This window comes from Myotis lucifugus, unplaced genomic scaffold (assembly GCF_000147115.1).
Source record: "Myotis lucifugus unplaced genomic scaffold, Myoluc2.0 scaffold_56, whole genome shotgun sequence".
NCBI classification, from domain to species: Eukaryota; Metazoa; Chordata; class Mammalia; order Chiroptera; family Vespertilionidae; genus Myotis; species Myotis lucifugus.
The window spans coordinates 437,458-449,050 of record NW_005871104.1 but is presented as its reverse complement, the minus strand read 5'-3'; positions in this window follow the sequence as shown (position 1 = coordinate 449,050).

Below are 11,593 nucleotides of genomic sequence, written 5' to 3'. Positions count from 1 at the left end.
TGGTGACCTGGAATGTAGAGTTGAGACCTTAAAAGGTAGTGCTTCAGTGCAAAGAGCTCCCAATGGGAAATAATGAGTCCTTGGCCCTGTTCTCAGTTTGTTGTGTGTCCTGGGGCAAGTGTGTTACCTTCTCTGGGCTTTAATTGTACATCTTGCGAAATGAGCTATTTAGATCACAGGGACCCCAAATCCCTGCCAAATGCGTACTTTGTGGTGAACTTTGTTGTTGATTTTACCATCCAACATCTCTTCTGCCTCTTGTGATATCATAGCCCAATTTCGTTTGGAGAGCTGCCCTCCTCACTCTCAACTTTTACATTTTACTCCAGTCATGAGCTAAACTCCGACATAACTAAGCTAAACAGAGCAGTGTGTCTCATCCACCCCAAACCCACAGCCACAGTGACTGGGTCAGAGTTAAACCCGTAGCTCCAACAGAGCCAATAAGACTCAAATCCAGGGATTTTTCTAAAGCGAGCGTATAGGTGAGCTTCATCTCTCCTACTGGGTGTGAACCTGGAAACATGTAGCCCAAGAAGTGTTGGCAATAATTTGGGGGAGCATGAAGTTAAATCCTGATTAAAAATAAAGCCCTTACCAAAAAAGAAAAATTAAAAAATAGAGAATTGTATACAGGTTGTACTGCCTGAGTCTTGCATCACGCTTCCCCTGAAGCCAGACATTCTCTGATATAAACCAATAAATTCCTTTTGCTTAAGTAGTCTGGTGTGGACTCTCCAATCACAGGATCCTAACTGATTGGATTTATAGATCAAAAGAATGAATGTTATACCCTCTACCTCTGGCTAAAATTGGTCTTGGATCACTGACAAGAGCCCAGTAGAAATGGGACATCTTCATGATGCTGTGAGATGCTCTGTATGCATCCCAGATCCCACGTGAGTGCTGCTCTCATACACGTCACACACACATAAGGGGACTAGGAAATGAAATAAGTTATTACTTGCTTTCTAAAACTTCCACTTCTAAATGAGTGCTGTCATCAAAGCAGTCACCTGGGGAAGGAAACTGTGGATTTATTTCTTTATGTCAAAATGCTTCCAGTACTCTTTTTTGAAGGCCTGCAGATCCAGTGTGCAAAACCCCCAATTAGAACACTCTAGATCAAAATTACAACAAACCTTTACCGACTACCTATCAGGTGTAAGGGGCTTTAACGATCACTGAGAGATGAGCAAACTACAACAAAAGAGTCCAGGACCTCAAAATATTTATAATTTAGAAGGAAAAAATTAGGCATGTGGCCAATCCATCCAAACGCTGTACTCCTGCTGGCTCATAAAACTAATCTCCAAATGTTAAGTGATTTTCTAGTTAAACCCTCAGGCTCTCCTCCATCCCATTTTGCATCCTGTGTGCTCTGTAGGGAATACCTATGAGGCACCTCTTTCTGAGAACTGTCTCTCCCCTTGTCTGCACAGTCACCATGGAAGCCATCCCAGAAGGATGTGACCTTTCTCCCCTGGCCAAGGTGGTTGATCCAGGGCTTGTCACCTACCCAAGCTGGGGCAATAATAGAACCATTGCCTCGTGACAGCTGATTGGCCCACATGTAATTTATCTGACCCTCAAATTTATCTGAACCCTTCCGTGGGAGTTTTAGAATAAGACTGGTATAAAGGAGCCAGATTTTTTTGTGACTGCCTACATTCTTAAAATGTAAAAATTACGACTTTTGTGGTCTTGTTTCTCATCATGTGAATCAAAAGAAAAGGGTTTCATCCTGTGGGGGAAAAAAAGAAGGAAACAAAGATGAGATGTGGTATGTGAGGAGTTATCCAAAAGTTCTTAAACCCCTGGGTCCAGTTGCTGCTGAAGCCCAAACACAGGTTTGAATTGTGTGTTACACTCAACTAACATAATAAATTCCTGGTTTTTGCTTAAGCTAATTGGAGCTGGTTTTCTAGAACCAAGAATCCTTGTAAGCACATGGTCCTGATAGGTATGATGTCTCTGGTTCCAGTTTAAGTCCACACAGCCAGATTTGGTCCCCTCCCTAACTTCTGTACTTGGACCTGCATGGATGTGAGCACGCTGAGCCCTCCTGCAACTGGATGCCTTCCATTCTTTCAGGTGGTGCTTCCCCACCTTCATCCCAACCTGCAAATCTCCAGCTTGATTCCCCTGTAAAGGGAAGATAATAGGACAGGAAGTTCCCAGGAAACTGTGACACCTGGTTGCATGTGTGGACTGTGCTGGAGCTGTGTCCACAGCACTGTGGGAACACTGAGGAAAGAGCAAGCAGATCTGGCTACAAGGATGGGGAGAGGGCCACAGCGACTAAGCCAACCCTCGAAGGCTGGGTAGAACTTTCATAGGTAGAGAGGATTGAGATTATTAAGAGGAGAAAGGCATCTTGGAAAGAGTATTTCTAGCGAAAGGGGAAAAAATGGGCCAAAAGTTTGTGGGAAAAGGATAAGTACAGTGTAAGTAGACCTCTCTGTGAAAAAGCCTTCCATCTTGACACCTACATTGCTTAACAGACTTGGCTCCAATTGACTTTGCCCTTTCAAAATAATTTTTGGAGGGAAAGATGGACAGTTGGTTACATATCTATTGTTTATAAAAGAAAAGAAAACTTTTAGAAAATATAGAAAAGTGTGAAATCATCTATAAACCTTCCACTTACTCAAATATAATCCCAGCAAATATATTTGTATATATGCTTATTACCTCTTTCTAATCATCTAAACATTTACATAATTATAAAAACGGCTTTAACTATTTGTATAGTTTAACACCCTCATTTTTTCACTTTCAATATTTCATGGACAGAATGTCATGGAATATATGCTATGTCATGAGTTGACATTTTTGTCATTTAAATGGCTACATAGTATTCTCCATGGGGATGTACTATAATGTCTTACCCAGTTCCCTATTGGTAGACATTTACCCTGACATTTCCAATTAGGCGTAAGTGTATATGTGTGTGTGAATTTGCTTTGACAGAAAAACTGTGATGAGCTGATCTTTGCACATTTGTTTGCTTATTTTCTTAAGATAAATTCCAACAAGTGGGATTGCTAAATTAATGCTATACATATTTTAGAATCTTTTGACACATTTTCTCAAAGGCCCTTTAGAAAAGTTCCAATTTACACGCCTACCAACTCTGTGTGAGAGAATCAATTTTGCTTCATCCTTTTCTGATTTTTCACACTTAGTTTTATTCCTTTCTACCTACCCAGTAGGTAAAATCTAGATATCATTGTTGTGTAATTTGCATTTATTTTATTACTATACAAAGCTTTATATGATTATTGATTTTTTACGTATTTTATTTAAGATTTATCCCTTCTTGTCCTTTCCACATTTTTATTTGGAAGTTATTCTTCTTTTCATGATTGATCTAGAACAGGGATGGGCAAACTTTTTGACTCGAGGGCCACAATGGGTTCTTAAACTGGACCGGAGGGCCGGAACAAAAGCATGGATGGAGTGTTTGTGTGAACTAATATAAATTCAAAGTAAACATCATTACATAAAAGGGTACGGTCTTTTTTTTTTTTTAGTTTTATTCATTTCAAACGGGCTGGATCCAGCCCGCGGGCCGTAGTTTGCCCACGGCTGATCTAGAAAGATTCTTTAAGTATCTAGAATATTAATATTGATTATTAATGTAAGTTGAAAATATGTTTTTAATATATCCTTTGTTTTAGCTTGATAATGTGGGAGGTTTTACCACACAAGTTCCACATTTTTATTTATATTCATACTCATTTCTTCATTTCTTTTGTGGTTTCTGATGTTGATAACATTGTTAAAAAAGTATGTCCCTAATCCTAAGAAGCTAAAACTATGCACCTATCCTTTCTTCTAGAAGTTTTATAATTTAGATGTTTACATTTAAATCTCTAATTTATCTGGAATTTATATTTTATGTAAGGTGAAAAGTAAACATCTAGCTATTTATTTATTTTTTCAAATATCCAAAATTGACACCATTTGTGAAGAGTGGAAATGTCGCATATTAGTTCTGGTGCATAGGTGGATCTGGTTTTAGGTGATCTATTTTAATAATCTGCCAGCCTAATCCTGTGCCAGTCACATTATCAAGCATTTTAATTTGTAGGCAGTTACCTCCACATAACCCTTCTTTTTCTAAATTTGTTTGGTATTAAGCATGTATTCTTCCAGAAGCACGTTGGAATCATTTCATTAAGTTTCCTCCAAATCCCATTGATATTTTTTATGGAATTGCCTTAAGTAGATTCCATTATTTCCAGAAGCATAACATGTCTTTCCATTTATTTAAAGCTTCTTTCATGCTCTTCACTAAAAATTTATCATTTTCTCCATATACGTCCTTTACATTTCTTTTTATAAAATGTTTTTATTGATTTTAGAGAAGAGGAAGAGAGAGAGACAGAGAGAGAAACATCAATTGGCTGCCCCCTACTGGAGATCTGCAACCCAGGCATGTACCTTGACCTGCAATCAAATGTGACCTTTTGGTTCATGGGACAACGCTCAACCAACTGAGCCACACCAGCCAGGGCCATCCTTTACATTTCTCATTAAAGATATTCCTGGGTGTTGCATATTTGGTTGCTATTGTGAGTAAATTCTCTTTTCTATTATATTTTATAGCAAGTTCAAGCCATTGAGATATAGATATATAGATATAGATATAGATATAGATATATAGATATATATATATATATATATATATATATATTATACACACACACACACACACACACCCTAGAGGCCCAATGCAGGAAATTCGTGCACTGGTAGAGTCCCTAGTGGCTGCCAGCTGCCGGCCAGGGCCTCCCTCCCTTCCCCCAGCCAACCCACCCCCTGGTTGAACTCCCAGACAACTCCCGGTGGAGGGGACAATTTGCATACTACACTTTTATTATATAGGATTATTTATATATATTATATGTGTGTGATCTTTCTAGTGGAAAAGGAACCATGGAAGTGATGAACCTTTACCGGAAATAGCCCCCAAGAAACAGAGAGGAAGGAGTGTAGGGGTGGGGAGATAAATGTCCTGGCTTCTCCTATTTCTTTCCCTCCTGCCACATCCCCCACTGACCAAGCCCTGGAGGGTAAGGAGTTAGCCCCTAGCCATTTAAAACAGCCCGGGGACATGATGGAAAGAATCTGGGACAGACAGCCAAGGATGAGAGAGGACTATGTGCCTCCATAAGGACTATTGATTGCTTCTAAAAATCACATCTGCTCTCAAACAATGAGTGCTTGACTCCACCATAATGTTCCCAAGAACATGCATTGGTTTGAGAACAATATTAAAAGAGGAGGAAAAATATAATTTAATGGGATTATTGAAACAAGCTTATCACCTCTTGAAGTGACTACTCAGAAGCAGAAAATTTATATATGGACATATTGGTGGTTTTTTTTAAGTAGGCACATTAATGTAGAATTATTCACAATATAACATATGTGTGTTACTCCAACAGGCTCCCAAGTGGAGACCAAGCATAGTTCGCTCTCTGAAAGGACCCAGTGAAATCTTCTCTTTTCTCTGCCTTAGAGTAGCCAGCTCAACTCCCTGGGGGCGGGGGGGGGGGAGTGAGGGGACTTCCCAGGTGGTGTACCCCTCCTGCCTCCAGAACCAGCCAAACAGGCCAAATAGGATCCCAATAGGAACAATACTTTAAAAATAAAGACTTGCTAAATGCCAGCATGAACTAATGAACCCACTATGTAATTTCAGTTCTGAATCATTCAACTTTCTTAAAATCAACCTTGAGGAAAATCCAGCACCTTTCTAAAAGCTTCCTAAGGGATTTCTTGTTCATCTCGGCTGTCTTTAGCACCAGGTAGATGCTGAAAGAATAAAGTAAAGTTGAACCCATTTGAACACAAATGATTGACATGCTCACTCTTGGGGCTGCCCCACACTTTAAATCCCACCCTGGTGATAGTTCCCTGTTCCATGACTTATTCGCCTGAATAATCAATAGTATTGTTGATGACAGAGTCTATGTTTTTCCCACATTTGCATTTTCCACATAGTCTTAACACAGCCTAGCACAAAGCTCAACAAATGTTCGTGCAATAAGTGAAGGAATGGATGAAATAGGGCCTCAGTGCCCCCATCCATAATATGGGAGCCTTGAATATCTGCCTTTTGAATAGCCTGTGTGATGGAGAAATTACTCTCAGTCTCCCTGCTTGTGGGAGGTGAGAAGGAGGGGGTTTTCTTTCTTCTGTGTCACCCATGGGTGTCTGTTCCCCTCCCAATGAGTCATCTGGGAGCCAGACACCATCTGTCTCGGACAAAACCTGTCAGGTACTTACTCAGGAGCAGCAGGGCCATAAATCTGTGCAGCATCCCCGTGGTTACCTAGGGAACACTGGGGCACAGCCAGGAGGGAAGCACTGCAGACAGACAGGACTCTGGCCAATGTCCCCACCCTCTCAGTGACAACCCTGCAGGGGCTTCCCACTCTCTAGTTTGGAATCAGTGTCCTGTTCCCTGCAAAGGGCAAGATGGCCCCCAGACAAGAGGACCTGAAAAGCATCAAGATCCCGCTACCAAACACTCAAAGAGGCAAAGGGATCAGTTAGGTGGCGAACTCAGGGGACAGCTGTGGGTACCAAGGGAGGTTGAACTGAGACAGAAATCTGGGCAGCTGGAATCAGGTCCTGCATTTCAATCCTTTACCTTTACACAAACAGCCAGAGCAGGTCCCCCTCCCACTCTCTGTGGGTATGGAGATTAAATGAAACAATATATTGACCTGTTTGTCATAAGTCCTGACCACAGCAAACAATCAATAGAGGCAGCTATAAATGTAATTGTTATTGGGATTAATAGAACTAGTAGCATATTTTCTTCACTATGACCTCCCAAGTAGTATCCCACTTTACAGATGAGGAAAACTGGGCTCAGAGAAGAAGTGACTTGCTCAAAGTCCTTCTGCTAAGAATTGGATCCACTGGCCATTGGCACCTAGCTTCTCTAAAGCACTAGAGTTATCCTCATGGGAATAACTCCTGTGGGGGTGAGTGGGAAGGACAGACACTATCAGTCAGCTCTGTTCAGCTCCACATTCATACGGGCACCCTCGCAGTGGTCACATGGTGACTGTAATGCCTCAGACCTTGCTCCAAATCCTACTTCCCCTCATCTTCAAATCTCATAGCAAAGAAGTCCTAGGGCTCTCATTGGCTATGATTGAATTAGGGTTCAACCCTAGAGCCATAGGAGGGGATGAGCCTGTGTCTGAGAGGTGGGACTCGGGACAGCTGTGAGTACCAAGGAGGTTGAATGGAGGTGAGGGGCCCAAACAAGATACACTTGTATGTGTGCATGGGTGCAAGTGTGTGTGCATGTTTGCATATGTGTGCATGTGTGTGCATGTGTGTGTGAATGTGGAAAGTCTAGAAAACATTTGCCAAAATGTTTACAGTGATGCTCTCTCTGGACAGTAGAACAAAGAGTGATTCCCTTTTGTTCTCTATATCTTTCCCTAGTTTTACCAAAAGCACAATTTACTTTGATACTTTTTTTAAAAGCTGTTTTCATTTGCTTAGGGATTAAATAATGTAAATAATATATAGTTATATTAAATATATTTGTATTTGAGAGTATTGAGCTGGACATTAGGGGCTTCTATTCTGGTTCTGGCTCTGAGTCACCATGGTCAAGTCACTTGTCTGGCCTCAGTTTCCCCATCTATGAAATGAAGGATGGGCTACACCAGTGGTCAGCAAACTCATTAGTCAACAGAGCCAAATATCAACAGTACAACGATTGAAATTTCTTTTGAGAGCCAAATTTTTTACACTTAAACTATATAGGTAGGTACATTGTTATTAACTTAATTAAGGTACTCCTAAGGCTTAGGAAGAGCCACACTCAAAGGGCCAAAAAGCCGCAGGTGGCTCGCGAGCTGCAGTTTGCCGACCACGGGGCTACACAATCTCTTCTGAATGCCTCTCTCCTGTGTACACACAGCAAGTAAGAGTGTGGCTCAGCTGGATCCTAGGAGACCCACTTGAATGCAAAGAGAGTAATTGTTTTCAAACAGAAATCAATTCTGAATATAAGCGAGTGCATTTATGGAGTTGAGTTGAATATTCTCCCCAGAACCACAAAGAGAACACCCCTCCTCAGTGGAGGCCAGCTCACCTACTCAAGCCCTGAAAAATCCCTCCTTCCATTAGAGGGAAGAAGAATTAGCATGATTGAGTGGGCCTACTGTGTGTCAGGCCAAATACAAAGTACATTATACATGGAATCTAATTTACACTCATAGCACTTGTTGGTTACCATCATTGTTGGACAAGCAACAAGTGTCTAGAAATGTTATTTAATTACCACACTGTTGTTAAATGTGAGTCCATGACACCTCCATAAAGATCCTTGAGAGAAAAAACACACTCTTTATCTCTGTATGTCCCTCAGACCCTAACTTGGGGCTCAATAGATATTTGCTGATCATTAGAATCCTCCTCCCACCATCAGTGCTTCTTGGGCTCCATAGAGGATGATCCCTAATATCAAAGATTTCACCAGCTCATTGGAGCAGCACAACTTTGGCTAAGAAAGTGATGAGCTTAGTTCAAGTTAAAGGGGAGGAGGGGAGGCAACAGATGAGGTCATGATCCATTGTTGGGAGGAAGCCATCACTTTGAAGAGTTGTCGTAACACAGGCCTTCAGGAGGTAGAACATTGGACTGGTTGATTTTGACCAGGAACAGGGCGTTAGAAAAGTTCAGGATTCAGGGATGCCTAGAGGCAACATGGGGGCATTGGGAACTTGGGCAAGGGTTAGAGTTGAAAGGAAAGGAGGCTTGCATAGAGGAGAATGGATCCCCAACATAAAATTTGCTGTAATAACAGAAAGATTAAAGAAATGATAGAGAAGAGAGACAAACAGACAAACAAAATCAAGGAAAGTAAACCTCCTCCTACACAGTTTTGCCTCCCAGAAGCTCTGGTTTCAGGGATAGATGAGCAGTTAGGATCACATAGCCGTGGCCAAAAACAAGACACTCCCTTCCCACACCCTCCCCCCCAAAAGCCTCAAAAGAGAAAGCTCATTGAAAGGCAGACATTTCAGTTAACACTATCATTCATTCATTCACTTACTATCTAATAAATATTTATTGAGTACCTACTATCTGTCCATCACACACTGTGCTAGGCCCTTGGATGAGCAAACTGAAGTCCAGGGAGGCAGTCAGATATTGATGCAATAATCGCGTGGAGGCTGTGTAATCACAAACCAGGGTGAATGCTGTGAAGGAGAGGGATGTGGTTTTCTGAGAGCAGAGAAGAAAGGAACCTCACCTAGACTAAGGTGGGGAGGAGGCAAGAAAGTCTTCCCTGAGGAAGTGACCCTTGATTTGAGCTGTGAAGAAGAGGATGGCCCTTGCCTAGCAAGGAATAAGGAACAGCACGTGAAGGCCAAAGTCATCTTTAATGTGTCCAGCTGAGGCAAGACTAGCTAGACAGGTCATCAAAAAACCTGGGTTTAAGACCTAGACCCTACAAGAACCCTTTCTGTGAGACATTCAGCCAAGTCATTTGTACTTTCTGGGCCTCCATTCAATGATCTGTAAATGGGGGGTAACAGACTACAATAATGTTTCTCAAAATGTGGTCTGCCAGTCTTCTGCAGTAGAATCATTTGGGTGACTTGTGAAAAATATAGATTCCTGGGCCTCACTTCAGACCTACTGCAGCCGGGACCCAGGAATCTGAATTTTAAGGCCCCCTGTAGGTGGCTCATGCCCAGGAAAGTTTGGTATCTTTGGCTGTGTAGGCAAACCTTGGTCTGTTCAATGGCTTCATATTTCCTTCTTCCTAAATTCTTAGCCTCCCACGGGAGCAGCACCAAGAAGGGGGAACGTGGGCAGTCCCCCAGACGGAGCAAAGGAACATTCTAAAGTTTTCAGGTGAGAACAGAGGACTAAACTTTCACACCTAGAGTTGGTTCTGTTGCTTTAGGGATAAGTTTCGCAGATTGACTTGAGAGGGGGAAAACACCTCCAGACTGAGTACTTTTTTCCTTTTCACTTCTCCACTCAGCCCCTGGAATTCAGTTGAAGATGTATATTCACTGGAGTCTGTTCTCTGCCCTTTTCCCCCTTCTCTTCTTCCCCTTCTCATAGATATGGACCTCTCTGAAGTATTAGGGAGAGGTGGGGGTTCTCAGGTGCCCCCTTCCTTCCCTGCCTTTCTAGGGCATGAATGGTCGGCTTCTGATGTGATGGTTTTTAGTCTGTGAGCCTCTTTGGTTTGATTTACAAGGAAAATTCCTGTTGACGCTAATTGTACCAGGAACCAAGAATTATAGGCTGGGAGCCTGCCACCTGCCTGCTGAACCAAGCTGTTTCCCTTTCCCTCTGCACAGAGAGCTCACAGGGCCCACTGCCCACCACACCCCACTCCCCAAGCCCACCCACACCGGCACTGGCTTTGTCTCTAATCTTGCCAGGAGTTCTCTGCAAGAAGAAATATTTCCAGCAAGCTCAGGCTCTCTGGGTATGGCAGAAGCCATTTCAGATGTTGCATCTCAAAGGCCAGATATATTACTTCTGCCTACCTAGGATTTTGTGTTAAAATGAGATAGTGTGTGTAAAGGCTATAATACAAACCTAGCACACAGTAGGATTCTCAACCAATGGTAGCTATTGTTATTTGTATTATTGTTATTTTTCCAGCCACTAATTTTTCAGGACTATTTATATCAGAAAAAAAAAGTAATCAATTATATCAATTGGCAAGTAAAGGGTTAGAAGATTCACTGAGAGGTCAACTAGGAAAATCTTTACCTCAATACCCCAGATTCTGAGAAATCTGTTTTATGTTTTTATAATTACACATAACTCAAAGATAACATTTATTAGGAGGTTTCTAGGTGCCAAAGTCCCATTGAATCCTGACAAATATCCATGTAACGGATAAACAGACCGAAGCTTAAATAAATGAAGTAACTTGCCCAAGGTCACAAAGCTAGGTCACAAAGCTAGGAAGCGCCAGAAACTAGAACTTGATCTGATGTTTCATAAGCTAGTTCCTTAGGTCTGACTAGCATCAGTCTATTTTCTCTCTCTCTCTCTCTCTCTCTCTCTCTATCTCTATCTCTATCTCTATCTCTATCTCTATCTCTCATAGGTAACAGAGTTGGTTATCATCATGGGATCAATAGCCTTTGCAGTCCTTAAAGACAATTATGGGGTCAGGTCTTCCACTTTTCTTCTTGGAAGATTTGAGATTCTAGCCTGACACATGCCCTCGAGCCCACTTGAGCTTCCCAGGGAGGACCCCACTCTAGAGAAGGGCCCATGTTGCACACACAGTCCAAAACACCTTCTGCCTCTGAATGCATGTACCTGGCTGGCTAAGGTTTGCCCAGAAATTCCTGTAATTTTGTTTAGCTGAGAGGTCAGCCTACAGCCAAATTTGGGTAGTATTTGGGAGGTGAAAAGTATCGATTTTGAGTCAAACTGCCTCTGCCCTAATCCCATCTCTGGGTAATCGTGGACATGTAATTAATTTTATCCTCAGTTGCCTCACCTGCAAATTGAAGACAACAATGTCTTCCACAAAAGTGTTTTTGGAGGATTAAATGAGATG